At 35.6% G+C, this 23317-nt stretch overlaps 1 long non-coding RNA gene across 1 annotated transcript in view; it reads left to right on the forward strand.

Moving 5' to 3' along the window:
* Positions 1–23317, forward strand: part of LOC113953782 — a 122879-nt gene that overhangs the window by 56358 nt on the left and 43204 nt on the right. The window contains exons 2-3 of the long non-coding RNA XR_003530018.1: positions 17534–17633; positions 21096–21148. This is a non-coding gene — a long non-coding RNA (uncharacterized LOC113953782). The remainder of the gene's footprint in view (positions 1–17533; positions 17634–21095; positions 21149–23317) is intronic.

Genomic DNA, 23317 nt, shown 5'->3' on the forward strand with positions numbered 1-23317 from the left:
GAAGAAGAAATCCCACTCTGCCCAGCTCGCCTCTGCGGTGTTGTTTAGGGCACAAACCCCGCTCAGACATGAACGAGTACTAGAGTAGAACTGAGGTTTATTTCAAAACGTTCAGGTTTAAATACAGTGCTTAAACATATCACATGATCTTTCAACCAATGACAAACAAGTATTGATTGAGCATGTGTGAGAACCTGGAAAACTACAACTCCCATGATTCCTTGTCACATTCTTCCTGCCATATGCCTCGTTGCTCTAAGAGTAAACTATTTCTTTGAAAAATTCTAAGAATAAATTTAGACAGCACCATGAGTTTAAATTAATCTTTCAAAAAGTGTTATGAAGTTTTTAAGGGGGTTGTGGTTGCAAACAAGAAAGATAAATAATATTAATTCAAAAGTTCAAGGGACTTCTGCCTGCACAGAAGCTCAAAAGAGATTGCAGAATATTGTCAACACACCAAGAAAAGTTGACGAATTTTACAAAAATAAAATGATTTTACAGCGTCATTTCCGGGATCCAATCAAGAAAAAGCAGATTACACTAATTGGTTTGTGGGATGGACAGACTCGTACAAGAACAATGAAGTCATAACATATCTCATTTATCTTTGCTGAAATGACAATTGACAAGGTTCATCCTCAGGACTGGATCAGAGTGAGAGAATCTACTCCTGATGTATCAACTAATTCACACTTATTTTAGCCAAAAATTTAACCTTTCTTCTTTTTTGAGGCCAATTCTTCCTCTCATGCTGCATAAGCTTACTGAAGTCATCAAAAGCACAAAAATTAGGCTGAAGTAGGCTCATGATTTTGTGTTCAGCTTCTCAGAATGTGTGCCCTCAATACTAGTGCTGCTATGGAAGATGCAGGATGTCTTCCTGGTTAGTTTGAGTAGAGTGGTTTAACACTGACTGATTTGATTTTGAAAGGACAAATCATTCTTCATGGTTCTTGGTATTTTTCTTCTTGGTACTATTTAGACATTGTTTTGGTCACCAGAATGATATGCAAGACAGCAGTATGCTTCCTAAATATTCTTGATGTACCAATTCCAGTACAATATTTTGATAACCAGTGATATATTATTTCAGCCATTTCAGTTTACTCTGATATGCAAAAAAGTCAAATTGGTATGTAAAAAGTGTTAATGTGTGCAATACCTAATCCTCACACACAATGATTGGTAAAGAAAGATGATAAAAATCAGCCTGAAATGGTTTTGTTATCCAAAACCATTACGACATCATGAGATTATGTGCAGTCTGAATACCAATGGGCCAGCATTTCAAAGTGCAAAAGTCAGATGACTTTTTGTTGCACAGTTCAATTGATTTTCCAGAGAACAACTTTCTCCAGCACTATCATTTATCTCTGTGCTATACAAAATCAATGTGGGCAGCAATAAATAACTCCTGATTCCAATTACCTTAATTAAGTGGATGCTCTCAAACAACTCTCTGCAGCACTTACATGGAAAACTTCTGGAGCAGCAGTGAGATCAGCAATATTCAGGCTTACAAAGCTTTGACTCCAGACAGGCACTGCCGGTCTGTTCTCAAAGGAAAACAAAATGCAGTCAGATGCAGGAAGAATATAGATTTAGATTAGGTATTATGAAAAAATTCCTTACTGTGAGGGTGATGAGGCAGTGAAACAGGTTTTCAGATAAACAGTGGATAACCCATCCCTGAAAGCGTTCAAGGCCAGGTTGGATGGAGCTCTGACCAACCTGATCTAGCAAGACATGATCCTGTCCATGGCAGGGGAGTTCGGACTAGATGATCCTTAAGGTCCCTTCTGACCCAGGCCATTCTATGATTCTATCCACCATTTTGGGGTAAATCATCTGTAAGTAAATGGTGATGGTCAAGAGGGACTATATTCCTGGTTCCAGTGTATCAAAATATTAGATTTTAAATGGACTAATTCTTCACCATGGAAAACAATATGAACAGGTGAAAGCCACCCTTTGTTGAGGACAACACTCACTGTGTACAAAGAGACTGTGCAGGCAGGGCACCTGCAACTGCAGCGCAGAGCACGTTCCCCATAGCTCCACCAATGAGCCACTAAGAGTCTTCCCTCAACAGTCTTACCTCTGCCTCTGGTTTTGGCTTTCTCATCTGGCTTGATTTCTATCTCCATATTTTCTTACAGCTTCCTTAGAAGCCTAGTGTTTTTTGCAGATGTCTGAGTGGAGTTTTAATCTGCTGTGCCAGGTCAAATCATGACTGTGGATCAAAGAGAACTGAGCACATGGGAGGAAAGTAAAAAGTCTGGTGCTTAGCAGACAGGCAGTGTGCTCCCATCACTTGCTTGTGTAAAGTTCTCACCTCCTACCTCCCAATAGAACCTAAGTCCTTGTTCAGTTAATGTTATTTCCTTTGCAGCTCTCCTAGGGGGAAAGGCTTAGAGAACTGCATTTGTTCAGCCTAAAGAAGAAAAGCCTTCGAGGTGACCTAATTGCAGCCCTCCATACCTGAAGGGAGCCTACAAGAAAGATGGAGAGAGACTTTCCACAAGGGCATGTAGTGACAGGACAAGGGGGAATGGCTTCAAACTGAGAGTAGGTTTAGATTGGATATTAGGAAAAAATTCTTTACTGTGAGGTTGGTGAGGCACTGGAACAGGTTGTGCAGAGAAGCTGTGCAGTTCAAGGCCAGGTTGGATGTGGCTTATGAGCAACTTGGTCTAGTGAAAGGTGTACTGGTCCATAGCAAGGTGTTTAAACTAGATGATCTTTAAGGTCCCTTCCAACAGAAACCGTTTTATGATTCTCTGATTTAGAAAAATCACTAACTTGTCCACTTTTTTACTTTCTCCCACTTACAGAAGGAAGCCAGATACCACGTAGCTTCCCTTTGGATGTCTCTAAAGAAATACAAAACAAATATTATCATCCATCATTATGGATCATGATGCTATTGCATAGCTACAAAAAAAATATATATACACCATTTAACTGCTCACTGATTGTTCATGTCAGATTCTTGAAGAAGGAACTTCTCCAGCATTTCTTAAAGAGTAAGGTTCAACTGTGTAGGTGTCATGGAATAAATCAGGAAGCAAAATATGACTCCCAATGAAATAAATGCTATGAAATGCTAAGACAATTTAAGCACATTTAAAAAACCTCCCTCAGAAACATTGTGGTCCCTCCAATCTCAGCTGTACGAAGTTGTTTAGAAATATTGAACAAAAAGCACTGTTTGTTTGTTTGTTTTTTTAATGGTGTGAATGTTTTAAAGACTCTTCTGCTGAAGAACAGTTTTATCTTAGCCATTAATAACCTTCTTATTCTCCTCTCTGTCCTGTGAGAATTGCATATGACATAGAGGAATGAACCATCTCTCCTCAAAAAATAACCCAAACCACACAATTTATTTTTTTTCTTTTAAGTGTTTAAGGAAGGGAATTGGACATAAGCAGAACTGCTTTCAAATGTAGTGTCAGAAAATCTGCTGCTATTCTGTTCTGGACTCCTAGATATTGGCAACTCTTACAGTGATTAAGTTAAATAATCTACCAAGAAAAGTAGGCAAACCAGCTCTTTATTGTAATGTTGCCCAAAAGCTGGCCTGTGTCAGAACCCTGACCTTGACGTTTACAGTAATTCTGTATAATTATTTCTACTGATATTTATATTTTATATATGCCATACATTGGTCCATACTGTACTGTGATGCATAGACACAGATTATTAATAAAGATAGGGCTATTAAATATCTCTTTAATGAGGTTCATCCTTTCAAATGGGCATCTGAGTGCTTATATGTGGAAAAAAAGAAAGTGTGTTAATAAGTAGAATTAATCTCTAAAAGTGCAATTAACCTTTTTTTTTCTATATATCTAGAAAAAAGCAAATACTTGATTATTCTACTGGCAATTTTTCTGGCTTAGTAAGAACAATTAAAAGGACACAAATCACAGATCTCAGCATGTGGAAGCAGCTGCTCTTTTAACAGATGTGTAAATGTATATAAATATACATTTATCCTTTACCCCCAAGAACATCTGCAGTACATGTGAATTTCTGTTCACCAGTGTGCTGGTTTAAAAGTAAGCTGGCAAGAGAAATGAACCTGACTGTAGAGAGATAACAAGCCAGAGTTACAGTTTACTAAAAAGATTACAATAAATGCAGTGATATAGGGAGAACTGGGTTTAACCCACAAAGACAGATGTATAAACCCGCACCTTGGGAAGAGAACAGAACAGTGTTCATTAGTCCCTCTGCTGAGCACCACATGGTCACCCTGGGTGCAAAGTAAAAGGAAATGGAAACCTGTTGGTCCGGATGATGGTCACAGTTCTGTCAAAGTAATGATTGCAGTCCTGTCAAGAGTGGCAGTTGCAGTCCTGTTTGAGTTCTGGTCCTCCTCTGGATCCAATGAGTGGTACTAGAAGTCCCAAAACCCCAAGATGATATATATACTTAGGTTTGGGTGGGAATGCTCAGTACCTGCCCCAGAACAGGAAGTTTCACAATGGGTAATTTAACTCTGCGAGTCCTGGGATATTTTTGGAACCTTTGATGGTCTAGGAGGTTGCAGGTGCCTATTATGCCAGTCCATTATGGTCCATTAGGAGAGATGACCTCTCAGACTGGATGTGAAAGTGCTAATGCCTCCCCAGGCGGAGTTATCACAGCTGAGTCATTGGTGTGAAGACAAAGAAACACTCCCCTGCCTCACAGCATTTCTTTAACACCCAGCTTGTAGCCTGAGGTGCCAGGTGTGCCCTGGGCAGCTGCTGCAATCAATTTATGAACAGTCCATCACAAAAGACATAGACGGTGTAGAATACACAGTTTTAGTTATACCCGCGTAGTGACAAACTGGCCCCTGCCCCTGCAACTATGACACCAGTTAGACACGCTACAGTAATTCTGTATAAGGTTACCCATATTGCCTTGGTGCAAATATCATATATCCTCCCCTGTATTAGTGATAAAATGTAAATAAAACTTCTATTGAGGTGCTGTGTCCATAATAAATGTTCTTCTGTGCCTGTCAATGAAGCGTACAAAAACACTCTCAGAAGTCTCTCCATCTGAGGATATCATATATATTTTTTCCAGCTTCCAGGACAAACAGGGAGACTGGTGGTTTTATTAAGATGATTTTAAAATGACGCTTGGTTTCTATGGAATCAAACAAAGAGTTTTGTTGAGAAAAGCTGAGAAACAACATTCTTCCCCCAAAGAAACTGATGTTTAACAAAATGAGCTAACATACTTCTTTTTTAAAAGTTTCAGTGTTTTCCATTTTCTTTTTAATTTCTGTTACCCTATTTATCTTGCAAACAAGACATAGAAAAAGAATAAAAAATGAAAGAGAACTGAGGGAAGAAAAAGGAAACAAAAGAGAAAAGTAAAAACTAATCTGAAAGTTTCATATTTTAAAATTATGGAATTTAACTTATTTTAATGGAGATACCATTTTCAGTATTATCTGATTTGTTTTCATGAACAACAATTATGAAATAAATATTACCTCTAGATTGTACTTTAGTAGACCTGGTCTCAATTTTCAAGCAGATTGAAGCTACTCATGTTTAAACTGATTGAGGTTTGAAGCCATTTTGACCAGTTGACCTTTGACTTATACAGTAGAAGCAAAAAGTTAACATTTTAAATTCTATTTCACGTAATGAATAATTCACGAATGAGGATTGAGTGCCTTGAATAAATAAATAAAAATAATTATTTCAAGAGTATGAGATTGAATAATAAATAGTGTTTGAGATAAATTCATCAGTTAAATTTTAATGAACATTAGTGATAAATTTTTCTTCCTTATTTGAAAGGAAAGTGGAAAACCTATGTATCAATCAAATGTGATTAAACAGGCCATGGGAATAACAATGAGTTTCATAACAAAAAATTAAGACAGGAAGGAGAGAGCAAACTTTGAGACTCACATAGTTATTCAATATAGAGACATATATATACAACCTTTTCAAGATACCTATGAATATTTTATTACAAAATTATAAAATTGTATATAATATATGTATGTTATACATATATATCAACTGATCAGTGGCGCTGTTTGTTGTGCTTTGAAATGCAGAATAGAAAGAGGTTAGTAGGGAGGATGAAGCAGGTTTACAAGTAAATCAAAAATATACTTGCTCTGAGAACAGTAATCTACTACAATGTTGTCCATACAAAAGAGATGAAATGCTTTGTGAAAAGTATGCTCTCTTTTTTTTTTTTTTTTGTAAATGGAATAGTGCAATAACTGAGACTAAAAAGAGCATTGATAAAATAAAGGTGGGAAGACTTAGAAGGAAGAGCTTATTTCAATGCAGCATGAAATCTTTTCAGTGTTCTTTGTCAAAGGAAGGAAGCTTCTATGAGCAGAAAATGGTCGAGTGATTCTGCTTATGAAATAAGGAATAACATTTGATCTTTCTCTTCAGAGCTGTACAATATTTGGGACAAGGTTCATACTTTCTGTGTATTGCCTGATTTGTTGCACTTTTGTGCAGAAACAAATAATGAGCAAAGACATACCATTTAGGCCCAGGTGGAAACATAAAGGAGCTCTGTGTTGTCAGCTTTCTTCAGGCAACCACAAAGTGCTCCTCAACCTCCCCTGTTTTCAAAGCTTTTACACTAACTAGTATTTTTAGTGCAAATCTTACACTGTAAAAACCTGTTGGTTTATGTAGTCCATTTCTTCGAAGGAAATACTGCTACATAATAAATTTGAACAATACTTTGAGAGAAAACAAGCAAAGCAGTATTGTAACTGCATGCTCAAGGAAATGGATATAATAATTTCACCACCCTTATGTGCTATAAAAGATAAAGTATCAGTGCTTATTGTTTGGCAGGAAATATTTATTCACACAAAATTGCACAGGCCCAATGACAAGCTGACCACATTTTTTTTACAATTTAATCCGCTCCAGCAAAGTGAAAGGCCTGAGCAATATGTGCACCAAGCTTCTTCCCTTCCCTTGACAGAATACCTTAATGCAGTCTTAGTTTAAGCAAGGATCAGTCCCTCAGGCTTATGAAAGGGCCATTTCTCTTTGCCAGGGCTTTAACCTCAAATTTTCAAGGGCATAGATGTTCAAATTCACAGCATAAGGAGGGACAGATCAACATGCAATAATTACACTAATGCCATAATAGGGAAAATTGGAGGGAGGGCACATAATAAATGTGTTCTCATTACTTGGCAACATTTTGATTACCAACTAGGCTGTTCATTTGGAAAAATGAAATTAAACTGTGGTGACAAGACTTAGAGGCATATTCCACTGACATATTGGTTCAGTTATGAGGCATACTTTCCTACTTAACAATTACAATTCTTGGTAATACATAGACAAAAATCTGAATTTTATACTTAATAATTGAAATGCAGAGGTTAAAAAATAGATAAAGCACCCTTCTTCTGGTGTAACTGTGCTAACCAAGACATGCATATGATTATCCTTGGTAAGTTTATAAGATGTGAACTTCATTAAAAGTAATCTGATTAAATTGTGAAATTAATCATACTCAGCAGAAGGTGCCAAACTGGGAGTTTCCATGCATATTAATGAGTGATACATCCTGTACTCTTGCTCACTGAAGTTAAACAAGTTGCAAATTCTGTACCTTAATGTTGTAGTACAGTCCTGGTCTGCTGAACATTTAAAGGTTCTGTTGGAATCTTTTAACTATATTTACTCATCCTGTAAGACAAAATATGAATTACAATGCTAATGAAAAGATCCTCAAAACTTAAATAATTCATCCAATATAAGCAGATCAGAAAAATACAGATTTTCTTTCATTTTAAAGGATTAACATTAATTTTTCATTCACCTAAAAGGACTAATACACTTAAAATAATTAATTTCTAGTGATGAAAGAAAGCCACTAAAATAAGAATGAGCTTTCACAGACAATGAATATACTCTGGATCTTCTTCTTGTGGCCAGGAGGATTGTCCTATATAGTTACTTTGGTATTAGAACTTGAAGTAACAATGTAGTAGGTCTTGAGTGTTCTCCTGTATCAATAGATATGATGAAAAACTGCTTTTCCTTACTTAATGCAAAGAATGGAATATGGAATTTGTTGGAGGTCTTTCCTTTTCAGGAAAAAAAATGAGTAATCACTATCCCACTCATTGATGGAGTCAGAATTCATTGACATTGAGTTGGTTTGGGCATAAGAAAATCAATATGGATATGTAGTGAAGTAGGTGGAGTAACTGTTCTCAAGAAGAGTTTAGAGAAATGCCTGTCAGGAATGATCCCATAGAACTTTCTCCAGAGGTGTGATGGAGAACAGTGCAAAAGGTGGACTGTATGATCTCATGTTTCCTCTCAGTCTGCAATTCTATGAGCTATGTGCTCTCTTGAAGCTAATTATGTTATAGACTCAGTAATTATTTGTCTACAGAGTTGTCCAGTGCAATAAATCTCATGTCTTATTGGGCAATGCTTATACAATCAGGCAAATTCTTTTACTGACTGAAATGACACACATCTTGGACTACTTCCTTCACATTCTAAGGTTTTACTCAGCATTACGTACCTGCAATGCTAATTGTTGGGATACATGCACACATGTGCACAGAACTGTGTTCTAAAGTAAACATACTATCCTTACAAGAAAGTGTCTAAGAAAATATTAGCCACTTATTTCTGACATATTTTGAATTACCATTGAATTTCCATTTCCAGCACTGACACTCTTAGATGCAGCTAAACACAGCAGAGTAGGAAAAATCTCTCTTTGTCCCTTTCTCCTTGTGCATTGTAATTCAAATGAAGCCATCAGAAAAGACATTTTGTACTGTACACGAAGCCCTCCAAGACATCAGCAAAGGGGAAAACAGTTTTCTTGATAATGTGATTTTTTTACCAGGGTGCTTGGTTTATAAGTGTACGTTTCTTCCTTCTTCAAAGATCTGCAAGTTTATACCAGAAAAAGGCTGAGAAATGCGAAGGGGAGAAAGAACACATTTTAAATCTTGAAGCTGTCATCGGTGCAGTGCTTTTCATAAACAGGACACTTTGAAGTAGGAGATGTATATTTGCACAAGTTTATACAACACCTAGGAAAGTAGGCCTTTAATTTGCAGTGAGGACTCTGAACTATTAGGTTATAATTATTTAAAAATATTATAGTTGTGTCTCCATCTCTGTGTACTTTTTCTTTAAATCTCTAGGAACAGTGCTGTTTATCACACCTAGCAGCTGCTTAATGTTGGTGTCAGAGGGGGCTGCAAGACCACAAACTCGTTCTGTCTCCTCTTATGGATAATTTACTGATGTGTTTTCTCATTCAGCCCTTCTTTTACTAGAAAAGGGGCACAGGGGAAACTTCTTTATCTGTAAAGAAAAAATTTATCTGTATGAAAACACAGTCTCCAGAAGGGTAAGAAGCCCTGTTTAAAGTCACAGAGGAGTATCCGCATCATCAAAATGGGTGTCTGGAAGTCAAGCACAGGCTCCTTCTATAATGAGCATAGTTCATTACACATTTAAAAAATATGACTACTTTGGATTTCATCTGTAAAAACTACATGTGTTTGCTGTCTCTCCCTCGCATGGTCCCTTTTCTTCCTACCACTTTCCTCTAGATGATGGATTTGGATGATTCTTGATCATGTTTGTAAAAGCTACACAGAAGGTGCCCAGTGAGGCTGCACCAGGGAGACTTTGGGCTTTTGGTGTACAAGGACAGCTGTGGCAGAGTTCACAACATTACAGAAGGGCTGAGGTAGAAAGGTATCTCTGAAGATTGTCTGGTCCACACCCTTTGCTCAGACCAGGGTCACCCACAGGAGGATGTCCCATGAGGTTTGGAATGTCTCCAAGGACAGACTCTTTAGCCTCTCTGAGCAACCTGTGCCAGTGCTTATTTACAAGTGAAATTATTGAATCCATACTCATACAACTATTAAATCTATTCAAATTAGATAAAACAACACATGTAACATGCCTATCTTACACTTTCTACAAGCTCCATCTTAAATTAAAAAAAAAAAAAGAAAGAAAAAAAAGCACATTAGTTCTTGCAGAAAAGCAGCAATATTAGAATACTGTTATATACAGTGCAGCAAAACAACACCCCAAGAAAGGAGACATGCTTGATTTAAAGAAGACAAAAAAGGAAGTAGAAGTCCTTTGTTGGGGATTCATTTGAAAAGTGTACTCTAAAGGATAAGCAGATGCATTAGCACTGGCATTAAAACAATTTTATGTAAAACTCATACAAGCTGCTTTTGTCACAAAATTAGCTGCCTTCAAAAAAATGTTTGTTATATTTCCCAGAAGTGAAGTAATGCTTGAAGCTACTATTTGGACATAATTTCTGTAATAAAAAAAGGCTTCTGTTATTCAAATAAATATTTGAATTCTGCTTTTCATTCTTTACTACCCTATGGTAGTTTTTTGGTAGCCTTTGAAAGACAATATTATACATTTAAAATAAATTTTAAATCAGTTCATACTACCTAAGGGTCATAGTAAAGATTCTGTAAAATGAGAATGGAAGTATAAATGCGTGTGGCAAAGATTTTTCTCTGGCAAAAATTTTTAGCTGTATACAGGAAATAAAGGAATACAATTGAGACAGCACATGCACAGCATCAGAGACTTGGGTTGCAAGGCAAAGGATCCAGGGTTTTCGTCTGTTATTCTGTTGGTCATACATGTAACAATCAGCACAATCTTTCCATCTGGAAGTAAGAAGGAGAGAAATGTAAAATGGAGAAGATGAAACCAGGATTCCCTTGTAAGGCCTTAAGCTCTGAGGGAGAATAAAATAGAGATAATACAATGTCATTGACTATTTTTTTTTAGTTTTATATATTATTTATTGTCCATGTTTCTCATACAAAGGTTTTACATAGAGTGCACATTACAAATTCCCTATAGGCTTCATTAAACTCCCTAGTTGTTTGAGCTATGACCCTGTTAAACTGAGATGTTTAAGTCAAGCCTAGCTCCAACATTCTGAATTTTTCTCTTTTCTTCTGATCAGTTTGCTGTGGGATCTTTTTTTATAACTAAAAACTATGACCACAGCACTGATTGACTATGTTCTATCAAAGCAATTAGGGTGAGCTGTCTGGGAAATGAACATATCCATTGCCTACTTATTTTTATCACGGTTAGTATGTATGCAAGGGTTCCAAGGATACATTCATATACTTAGCTACTTGTGCATATATCTATACACGTGTATATATAATGTTATCTTAAAATGTTAAAATTTTTCTGTCAGTTTTTTATAGTCCAGGGGCAGATTATTCCAAGTCACACATCAGCAATGCCCTTGCAGTGTTAGCCACCGTTATTTCTCATAAGTTGTTTGAAAGCACAAAGGTGTGTCTACAAAGCCCTTCAGCTGCACATCCCGAAGGATTATAGATACTATATATGCATACACATGCTAAATATATCTCTATGTACACATATTCTATGCACATGTGTTTGCATATACTTGTATATATGTACAGTGGGATGAGAATATTGTTGCCTAAGACGGCTATATTCTTTAGTAAAAATTAACTCTTTTGCAACCTCTCTTTTTGTTAATTACTGAATGTGCAGATTTGACAGATGATATAGTTTATAGACTATTTCTAAATTAGAGAATTTCTAGACTTCTAGTTTAATTTACTTGTGCTTCATGTTACCTATATTGTATTGGCATAGAACACTAGAATGAGACTAGTATGGCTTAAATAAAACCATGTTAAATTTAATAAAATAAAAACATATACACTCTTTGTACCACAAATAATTAATCAGTGAAACTGCTTGACACAAGATACTGTGCATAATTGTCTAATAGAATATATACGACTAATTGTAATATCATGCATAATTGCATTAGCCAAGCTGGAAATGTAGAATGGATACCAATACTCATGACATAGGATAAAATATAAAATGTAAGCTTACTCATTTACAGAGTACAAAGAAGCATTCCCCAAAGACATGTGATTGCATGATTATCAATTATGTATTTGTGTAGGCATAGATTTTAAGTCCAGGAGGAATTGTTCTGATAATGTCATCTGAATATTGGATTAGTCTATATTTGTACTCCACTAGTCTAAATAGTCTAAAGATTTTGCTGATGATCCAAAGATGAGGTACAAAGATACTTCAAGTTGAGGTAAAATTAAAATACCTTCTATGCAAAATTATTCATAATCGACAGCAGATGCTACAGAGAAATAGTTACCATATAGGCATAAATTCTGAATTTATGCAAGTTATATATATATTCTTGTCATTTGTCATCTCCAAGGGAGTATATAATTTTATGACCTCATGCTGTATAAAAAATTTTTGGAGATATTCTTTAGCACTTGGGTTTTATCTGTGCCTGTTGTTTGATTTGAACCTGGTTCTTATTTTCCTTTCCATCTTTTACCAGCTTTGCTTCTTCTAATTTTCATTTTGTCCATTTATTCTTTTGTGTCTCCTTTATATCATCTTCTGTTGTTTTGTTTCTACATAATTATTTTTATCTATTCATCTATTCCTTATTCTATGACTCAAGGATTACGTAATTGTCAAAATCTTTCTTTACAATCATTTTCAAAGAGCACTCTGATCCTCTGGTCCTTGAACTTCACCCTGTGTCTCTTTGTTGTGCTTTTTCCTACATTTACATTTCTCCACCTGTGAGATCATTAGCTTTCTCTCTGCCTCCATTTCACCAGTTCAGCAATTATCTTTGTATTTTTTGAGTTCTGCATGTATAGTCAGTGAATCAATAAGTGCGGGATTCTCATATGCAGAAGACTGAATTATTTTCTAAAATTCAAATCAAGCAAAGCTTTCCATCTCCCCTCCCTCTGCCTCTACTCTTCACAGACCGTAGGGCTTCTAGTGCTGCTCTCCATCTCATTTTCGAGACTCTTTTTTTCCCCCTGATCCCTCTTCTCTCTCTAACCACACTAACAGGGTGCTCTGATTTTTTGCCTACTAGACCATTACCCCAAGTAATTCTGTCACAGGAAAGATTTTAGTATTATTTTTATCTAGGACAGGGACATTCATGGTATTAGAATGGTGTGAGAAGTCAGGTGTCTGAGCACAGCACCCATTGGTGCAAAGACAAGAGGCAGCACGACATGAGAGTGTGGAGATGAAAGGCTCTCTCTTGCTCTTGGAGCTAGCAAACTCTTTGATCACAGACCGGTTGTAGCAAGGAGAGACAGCATCAAATGCCCTTGATGATAGATTTTAAGATGTGGGTGGATAACGAACATCTGCCTTGATGCTTAGATCTGACCATAGGTCAATTTGATATTCATTTTATATCACATTCATCCCTCTCTTTCAATATTTTCTTTTACACTCTCTCTACTGAGATTTCTTTTTCCTCTTTCTCTCTTACAATCCATTTTCCCTGTTGCTTTATCAATTTTCCTATTTTCTTTTCTTTTACCTGATTCAGGATATATTTTCATGTCTTCTGTGATATTTTATTTTAGTCTCTAATTTGCTTCTATCTTTCTTACAGTACTGACATGTGGTAATTGCTGAATTTGTTCCAGTGTCATGTAGTGTAAAAGGTTCCTCTTTAAATTACAGAAGTATGATTCTGATCTCATGTTGCTTAAAACCAATTCAGCTGATAATCTGAAAGGTATTTCTCTTGATTTATTGTTAGTACAATGAGGTCAAGCCCTTTGAGCAAAGTATACCTGAAGCGTTTCATTTTCTGTTTCAAATGCTCTTAAAACCGATTAAATAATATGATAGACTCTGCTAATTCTTATGATATTTTACAAGGGAAGACAAAGCTTGACAATTTATTCTTTCAGGGACAATTTATTCTGTTGGGAGAATCAAGATTAATTTTAATTCCTAGACATAAGTGATCAAAATACCAATATTTATTTATCTATTACTTCAGACTTTTTCCATTACAAAGACTTTGTTGTCACAGGAATAGCAGTAGTTAGTGTTCTGTTCTACTATTTTTACCACAAGAGCAACAGCTATAATACTGAAAATCTTGTATTTCAGTTCCCTTATCCACTTGCAACTCAACTGTTTTGATCATCTTTATGCTTGACCTGACATATACATTTCACTCAAAAACTTCAATCTTCTCCTTTGGCAAAGATTATTTGTTCACAAGGTGTTAGCCATGAGGTTCAGGCTTTGAACATTCTCTCTTTTATTTCTTAAGAAAGTTTTTTATGGTTTACTGTCAGATTTGTCTTGACAGTCTTCCATAGTGGCCAGGTCTATTTAATATTTTGTCTTCAAAACTCAGTCCATTCTCTCCTTATGTGGAATCAGGGCTTTTCCGCTTCCAGTGATAAATAGACGCGTCTTTGTTGTATCAGCAGTGTCCTCAACTTAACTGCCTAGTCAAAAGTTCTTTAATATACCAAATTCTCTTCTTTTGAAGATACCTGTATTTCTTCAACAAGCCTTAGATTTTTTTATCAAACTGTAGATTAAAAACAAAACTTTATATCTTTGCAATTAATATCTTTTAACTGATATATTGCTCAATAAAAATCAGTCATTTAGAACTGGCAACAGGTTTGAGATGGCTGATCCCCAAATTCTTAGGCATATTAAAAAAATGTTTTGCAAAAAGTTCTGCAAGAGAAGTTAATGAGTTTCAGATAGCCTTTGATTGAAACAAGAGTACTCTGTATACACAATATTTGAATGGATGTGGAGCTACTTCCAAAGATCTCTAGTGATTGTGAAGAAACATCTGAACTTATTTGCTATAGCTGTATATTTTATAGATTATGTTTATAAGAAGTTCTTAAATAGCATAATGAGTTTCATTTTAATACTTATGAAGATGATGATATTATTACATATTAAATGCAGTGTGTAAGTGATAGGGACAACGTTAGGATTAGGAAATGGAGGTTCACAATATCAGAATGCAGAGTGTGAACAGAGCCAAGGACTCTTCTCCTGTCTGATATGCAAAATATGTAAAAATTCCGTGCCTCAAACTGAGTCTTTAGTAGATGACTTCTTGGAAATCAGTCTGCTCCACCCAGTGAATGGCTAAAGGAGAAATCTGAGTAATGAGCTTGAATACCGTGTACTCAGGCATAAGATTTATTTTCACCTGTATTTGCAAAAAGATCAATTAGAGACTTTTAAAGTTTTTTTATTTAGAGAACTTTGAAAAGGCATTGAAAATAGGAAATAGTGGGAAATAAACTAATAGATTTTCCTCCAAAATAACCTATGTGTATTGAATGGGTATATAATTAAACTGAGATTATGGTATATTTATTACATTATAGTCAAAATCCCCTGCTGTTTCAATTTACTAAGTAAAAGAGCAAATAAGAGAAAGTAAGCTTCAAGAGTTCTCAGGTTTGTCTAGTTGTCTCAGAGCAGCAGAATTCACTTCCTACAGCAACCAGTAGTGCAGCTACTAACTGTGCTTGCACTAAGGTGTTGTGATTTGATTTAGAACCAATCACTATGACTTTTAGATAACTGGAAACCACACAGCTTACTTCCCAATCTATCCGTCTTGCCATTGTTGGTGTATTTGGTGATTGAAGTCTTTCTACCAGCCACAAAGACTAGAAGCCTTAGAAATATCCATCCGTAGCACAAAAGAGAGCCTGAGGGAACCATGGAGCTGTCTGGTTTGACCACTGAACAGTGTGTCATATTTTTAAAATAAAGAAAATTAAATAAATAAAGTTCCCTTATACCAGATGTCCTGTTGTGAGAAATGTGTAACTTCCTGCTTACAAAGAAGCTGTACTGCAGAACCCCCCCTACCGCCACCTGTATTTCAAAAATAATACTGGGAAAAAATCAGAAAATACATTTTTTATACATAATATACAATTGCAGAAATGTCAGAAAGGGAAAAAGGAAGGTCCACCAAACCCTAATAAAACCTGACTTGTTATACATACAGAACAAATCATAAAAATTACCTTTCTCATGCTACTATAAATGAGAAGGTTTTATGGAAAGAAGAACAAAATTGACAGAGCATGACAATGCTTCTTAGAATAATGTACTTTTAAAAAAATTTCACTACAGATAATGTACTAGGTTGTCTGTCTGATGTTACAACAGTTTTCAAGATCTTACTGAAACAAAAAGCAGTGTATAAATATTTCCAAAAAATTTTACTGATAAGTAGGCAGCCTTAACTGACAGTGTACTTATATTATTCATGAAAGTGAGGAATTTCACCACAGATTTAGACTACAATTCAGACTTCTTATATAAGCAGTTGCTAAACTACTGTTACAGATTTTTGTGATAACTAATTATTAAAGCACCACTATTTATAGTGTAGTATTTACTTTAAAGTAGAGCAAGTAAAAAAATAAATAAGATATTACAGAGAAATTTGACAACTTAAGAAACAATACAGTTTTTGATTTCGTAATCAAAACTACTTCTGTTGCCATCATGAACAAACCAGCAATTAAGGCATGACAATGAAAGTCAAGACTTAATAAGTTATCAGGAATGGGAACATTAATAATTATAAATTCCAGAGTCAACTACAACTGCATTGGTGCAACAGGAAACCCAGGATTAAACTCAGGTAGTATGAATTAAAGGAGTCTTTCTAAATGTCTTACAAATAAGTCAAGTCATAAAAAAAGGATGCATGCAAACCACGGGGGTTTTTTCTCTAATTTCTTAGCTTTTCTAAATTGCACTAGGAATCACATATTATTTGTAGAAGTAGCGCTATGGCAACAGTAAAGATCAAAGCATGTGAGGAGGGCAACATTTCTGAAGCAAATTATACCTCCTGTAGCAAACATGAAAGAGAGGAAAAAAAAATCCAGAAAAAAAATCCAGAAAAAAATCCACTGTGGCTAGTAGTTTCTTCATTAAATTCCACCATGTCTCTCAAACATCTGAATTCTTGTTTCAGCCAACCTAGAAAAGGTATATGTTCTTTCCTTACAAATCTTGCTCCTCCATTTTTGTTTAATTCATAGAGATTTTTTCTTGTTTCCTTACCCACATTTTATTGTATGGAAGAATTCTGAAAAGCAGCTGTAAAATTGATGGTAGTGCTAATTATATGCTTCATTGTGCAAAATGGCAGAAAAGTCACAGGAATTTAAAGATTGACAGATGAACAACACTTTTTCAAGGAAAAAAATACTTAACTAGTCAAATCTCCCTGAAATTCTAAAGTAATTTTTCAGTTTAAATACAGAAGATAATTCATGGGTAGTATTCGAATTATTTATTTTATTCAAGTGTTTTTATTGTAATACAATTGAATTATGTTTTATTAGATCCCTTGAAACTCATCAAGCTCTTGATTATGTTGTATGCCTGTGCCATGAATATATGGGAAAAGAAAGAGATCTCTGTGTCTCACTGGAGAAACATCTTTTCTATCTTTTCTACCTAATCCTTTCCTCATATTTAGCAATCTGAAAAGATCAGGTGATCACTCCATCTTAATGTCTGAACCTAACCTTTAGATTGGGAACATTTAATCTGGAAAACTGACATTATGGATATTTAACATTCCATGAAACTTTCCCTCACAGGTCACAGAAAACAAAGTGCTTGTTAGCTTCCAGAAAGGATTAAGAGAAATAAATGCAACTGTGTATGGATTTTGCATTCGACTGGAAGTCTGACATCAAGGTATGTCATCCTGTAAAGGAGCTTTCACAACCTTCTTTTATTTCTGCCTGCTCTCAGAATTGCATACTGTCCTTCCAGGCAGCAGACTGTGTGGGATAAGCAATACTGTCTACAATTCAAGCAACAATTAGGACAGGTCCGTGCTCCTGCTGGTACATAAACATGTTACAACAGAGGCACAAGGACATGAGAAGACCCTTTGGAGGGTCCTGCCACTCAAAAGAAGAGCAAGACTCACATCATTTACTCACAGCAATTCCTAACCTGAACTGTTCCTCCCAAACTGTGCCCAGGTGACTCAGGTCAAATCTCAGGAGGAGAATGTACTTAGGAGGACGTGCAAGTTCATACTCTGAGAGCATCTTTCCTTCTCCTTGTTGGTTTCTTAGAATAGCCCCAGATTCCCAATGTCTCAGCCTAATATTTTCTTCATATCCTGATTAATTGAAAGTAAAATTATGGATTGTTGCTTGCATGATACACTTTCCCTACCTTATGTCAGCATTCAAAACAGTTTTTCTGGACTAGATGTTTCATTAATTTTGCCCTTGGCAAATAGGTAAGTATGAAGCAATCGAGCAGTAAATATAATGATCAGTATGTAATTATTGTTCTTTTAAAATACAATTCCTAGACATGCAAAAGTAGCAAACCAGAGAAATTAATAAATTGGGAAAAAAATTATACAACCAGTATCTACTTAACCAGAATAAATCTTCATTTTATCACTCATTGTTAGTGAAATCCCTTCTTGTGGCTTGTCATCATTATTTATTTATCTATCTTTTCTCTTTCATTTTCTGTCTCCGTTCAGTACTCAACATGTGGGCACATATATAGACATTTTTCTTATTTTTTTTATTAATTTCCTAAGAATTCTTAACATTTGAACTTTTGACAACTACTGGAAATAAAGAGGACTTACTTAAAGGTCTTAAATCAGGTTTTACCATAAGACCGTTACATCTCCTTATATGCAGAGAAAATGGGAAGGCTGTATGTTGATATGGAGAGGTGCACATCTTATTTTAAAACTTTCCTTTTCAGCTGTCAAATGTAAATACATAGAAAAATTAATCAGCAAAATGAAATCTGCTTTTTCTCTAGTCTAAAGAAAGAAAAAAAAATCATGCTTAGTTTCAGTTTAATCAATTTAATTATTTTTTCTGGAAATACGTTAATTTTGTAGTATAGCATAAAAACTACTTTTAAAAAAGCTAAGAAAAAAAGAATAAATCAAATAATTATTTAAAACCTGACATCTATTTTTCACTTGGTTATTGGAAACTTAAAACCAAAGGAAAATTCTACTGTCTGGCTTTGGATTTATTATTTAAATGAAGTATTCAGAAAAAAAAAAAAAAAGAGAACATGTAACAGTTTAAAACACAAAAAATTCCAAATAAGGAGAAACTTTCTACTAAATATGTGTCTATCAAAGAAGAATCAGAAATTAAGTATTTATATTGAATGTATTTGAAAAATCTAATTCACATGAGATTTATGAACTTCCCATGCCAGGTCTTTTCCAGCTGAGTCAGTTCTTAGAATATGGTGATGGAAAATGTTTGGACTACCATTTTCTACAACTGCTGGCTCCAGAAAGAAGAACTGGCAGAATAATCAGAAGATAAATGACTTTTCTACTTCAAAACTAGTACTAAATCAAGAGCAACCCCAGGCTGTTGGGTTCAGGCCTCCATTACCCAAAGTAACCACATAATACAAAGCTGTTGCTTTTAGGTACAAGTTGATATTCAGGCATCCAACCAAATGGACTTTGAAGTCTGCAGTAGTAAAGCTTTTAAATTTATGATTTCCAAGGTTTCTCTTATAACTATCCCATAGTACTGCATGCTATTCCAAATACATGGATTTCTACATCAGCGCAAGTGAGAAACACTATTGAAGAGTATTCCGTCTTTTTCTAGCACAGTTTAACTTGTAGAATGTAAGGATCAAGATCTAACTGCAAACACTGGAACAGTTTTTGCCCCACAGGACTCTATATGTTTATTATTGGATTTCTCACCATTAAGGAGAGCATTGCTTGCTTTCAGTGAGTTTGTGTCAACATAGGTCCCACTCATTTCTACAGTGTAAAAAGAACTTTCAGATTTTAGCAACGCATAATGAGTATCCCGTTAACTGTGTCTCCCTCTGTCTCATCTGTGTCTTCAATGGGAACACACTAGCTAGAAGTGTTATGTACATCAGGAAGAAGTAAAAGAAATCTGTACAAAAAAATCTGTAAGCTTTCTACATAAAGCAATTATTTATTGTCCCATTAAAATATGCAAATAATTCCTAATCAAAATATACCATAAGTCAAGACTTCCTATTAAAACAAACCATCCCATAAATTTTTGATTGGGAAAAGGAAAATGTTTCAGACAAGAATTTTTCTTTCTATCTCTGCAGTGTTTATCACGCTGCCCAAAACTGTTGGCATCCCAATTCCTTTGTGTTTCCCTAGTGAGTATATAATGACTTCACATAAACAGTTCATCTTCCTTATAGCTACTGATAAAATTCTAAAATTCCTTTACATTTAGCTGTCAGCTAAAAGTATTTATCCAGCTCCTGATTTTAAAGGTTGCATAATCCCTTAAGAATAACAGTAGTATAGGCACCTGTGTCACACCAATTTTTAAGCCAGAGGTTCTTCTAGGCAAATATGCTTTTCATTGCTTCTTGATCTCCTGCAAAGTCAGCTAAGCTTCCATGTGGATTGTTCCTCAGGGTAAGATTAAAAAGAACAGAAAATATGCTTTACTTTAAAGCTGCTGATTCTGCTGGAACTCTACAGTAATGAGCAAATTGTGTGTCGAGGGGAAAAAGCCAAACAGTTGCATGGAGGAAAGAAGATATACTGACTTAACCAGTAATGACAATTATCCCTTCAGAAATTACATTTGTATTCAGTACATACTTTTTCCTTATTACTTCTCTTCTGCTTTATTGTTGGCCTAACCTCTTACACTGTTGTTATTTATAAAAGCACACAAACCAGAGTTTCATTTCTGGCAAAGAAGTCAGGAACTTGGGTCAAAGCATTTCTTCTGTCCTGTGCTGAAGCCAGCTAAACTAACTTGCTTGTAATGGGACTGTACCACAGTAAGCCAGGGGCTTCACAGGTCGTTTAATGTAGTTTTGGTTTAACACTCCTCAATAACGAATATTTCATTACTTCTCATGCTTCTGTGACAAAGAAGGAAATCAGTATAACTACACAATTTTTTTGGTTACTATTATTCGATGAGATGGCTGTCATTTACAGAGAAAAACTGGTATGCCTTCATTAAGAGACACGAGAAAGTACTTTCAGTGTGAGTTATAACAATTCTATACTTAATGGGCAAACATGATTGAAAATCTTCCACAGATTATTTATTAGCGTATGTGAATATTATATATTATAGCTAACTAGATGAATTAAATATCCTCTTTCCTTATTTCCAGTCTGAGAAGATCTACTGAACATTTTGACATTTCAGTCAAGGATAACAGAAAATGTGAGTGCTCATTAACAGATTTCAACCTTTATAACAGAAAAGAAAAAATGTAAACAGATTTTTACACATATTATTGGATACAAGTATGTTGTCTGGGTCACTGCTCTGTTTTTTATGCCATTTCTGTGCTAAGATGAGAGGGAGTATGGATGCGTGGACAAATATGACTGACAGTCAGAAGAGATACGTTTTGTGTTTTTCTCCACCACAGAAATCCTGGAAGCTCCTTTAAAGGCCATCTGACACACTTGTGTCAAAACCTTTTCCAGCTAGAGTGTGACTTTTGGCCCTTAAAACAAGTGTCAGGCTTGTGGTGGAGTCTATTACACGTGCAGATATTGAGGATAGATGTGACGAAAGACCTGTCTAACAAGATTTCAAGCAGCTCTGGGTAGGACAGATGCACAAGGAAAAGTAACCACAGATGGGCAGTCTTTGCACTAGAGATGGGCATTTTTGGTGTGAGTTTGATTTTGAGCATGAGGCAAAGCACTAAGTGTGCTTGACACCCTCAGTACCAGGGCACATGGTGCCTGGGGAGCGGAAGAAGCTTATGGTGCTGACTTTTGGGAGCAGCATGAACCAAGTGGGCTCAGATTGCCCATGGATCAACACTGCTGAGGGTTCATGCTTAGGGTTCATATCCTGCACAGCCAGGGTTCTTGAACACCTTCAAATGGGCTCCAACCCCCTGGGGAATCTCCATTGGGAGCGTCCATTAGCAAGACAGAGAAATTCCTGAGCATATTTATACCTCTGTGGATAGTAAACCCATACCTCAGTGCATTATTTGGAGTGATGTCTTCATGGGACTACTGACAGGAACTCCTCATTTTAAACACTTGAAAGAAAGAGGGAAGTGTTGGTTCCTATCCCAAATGCAATAACCAAGTGTTTACAGCAGTGAGAAAACATGACTCACCTCCACACGTGCCCTAATCCCTAGGCCATAATGAAATAATATAGCCAACCACCACCACTCTTTTTAAAACTACCAGTGAAAGAAAAAAAGGAAAGAAAGGGAAAGAAGGTTTGGGAAGGGAAGGTTTGGTGAGGGAGGGTTTGGGAAGGTTTGAAGGGAAGGAAAAAAGGGAGGAAAGAAAAGAAGAAGGGGAGAAAGAAAGAAGGAGAGAAAGAAAGAAGGAGAGAAAGAGAGAGAAAGAGAGAAAGAAAGAGAAAGGAAAGAAAGAAAGAAAAAAGAAAGAAAAGAAAGAAGGAAAGAAAAAGAAAAAAGAAAAGAAAGAAAGAAAAATAGAAAGAGAGAGAAAGAAAGAAAGAACGAAAGAAAGAGAAAGAAAGACAGAAGGAAAGAAAGAGAAAGAAAGAAAAAAAGAAAAAGAGGGAAAGAAAGAAAGGAAGAAAGAAATGAGGAAAGGAAGAAAGAAAGAAAGGAAGCAAGCAAGAAAGAAAGAAGCAAAGAAAGAAGGAAAGAAGGAAAGAAGGAAAGAGAAAGAAAGAAAGAAAGACAGAAACTTACTTCTTAGGGACATTAAGGACATGGGAAGAAGATGTAAGTATGTAAACTTGCAGGTTGTTGGTTTATAATCACTGTCTCAGGCAGTAGTTTTCACTCCAGGTAAGAATCCAGAGTAAAATAATAATACAGACGAACTTGGTATCCCAAGCAAAACTAATTCTTGGAATTGAAATGATTAAAACATTGGACCTGTAATGTCTAAGAGAGTTCTTGAAGACAGAATTTCTTTGCCACCAATGAATTTCCTGAATAGTAACAGTATCAGCAATAGTTTCAGTATTTACGTAGTCACTGTCTGTTGTAGATGGTGGTGATTTATTATGCAATATAATTAGTGTCACCTTGTGCTGAACAAGATAGTATTGAAGTCAACAAGTCATAACATTCACTGATACAACATTGGTGTATTACTTTAACACTCTAGAAAGGTAAAGATAAGACAGTGAGGGTGACTGATTTCGTAAAGAGTAGTTTGCAATGAAAACAACTGCTTGTAGTCTAGAAAGCACATCAAATGGAACCTAATTCAGACATGTTTGTGCTTTCATCTCTTCACTCTGTTTGCCTTTAGGCAACACTAGTTTTACTAGATACCAAAACTCATTCCATGCTTGATACAGAAACACTCCAAACACATTGAAGTGTAATTTCCTATATTTTGAACAATAATCTCAACAAACCCACAAGTGTTA

The sequence above is a fragment of the Corapipo altera genome, unplaced genomic scaffold (assembly GCF_003945725.1).
Source record: "Corapipo altera isolate COAL_440 unplaced genomic scaffold, ASM394572v1 2c, whole genome shotgun sequence".
Taxonomy (NCBI): Eukaryota; Metazoa; Chordata; class Aves; order Passeriformes; family Pipridae; genus Corapipo; species Corapipo altera.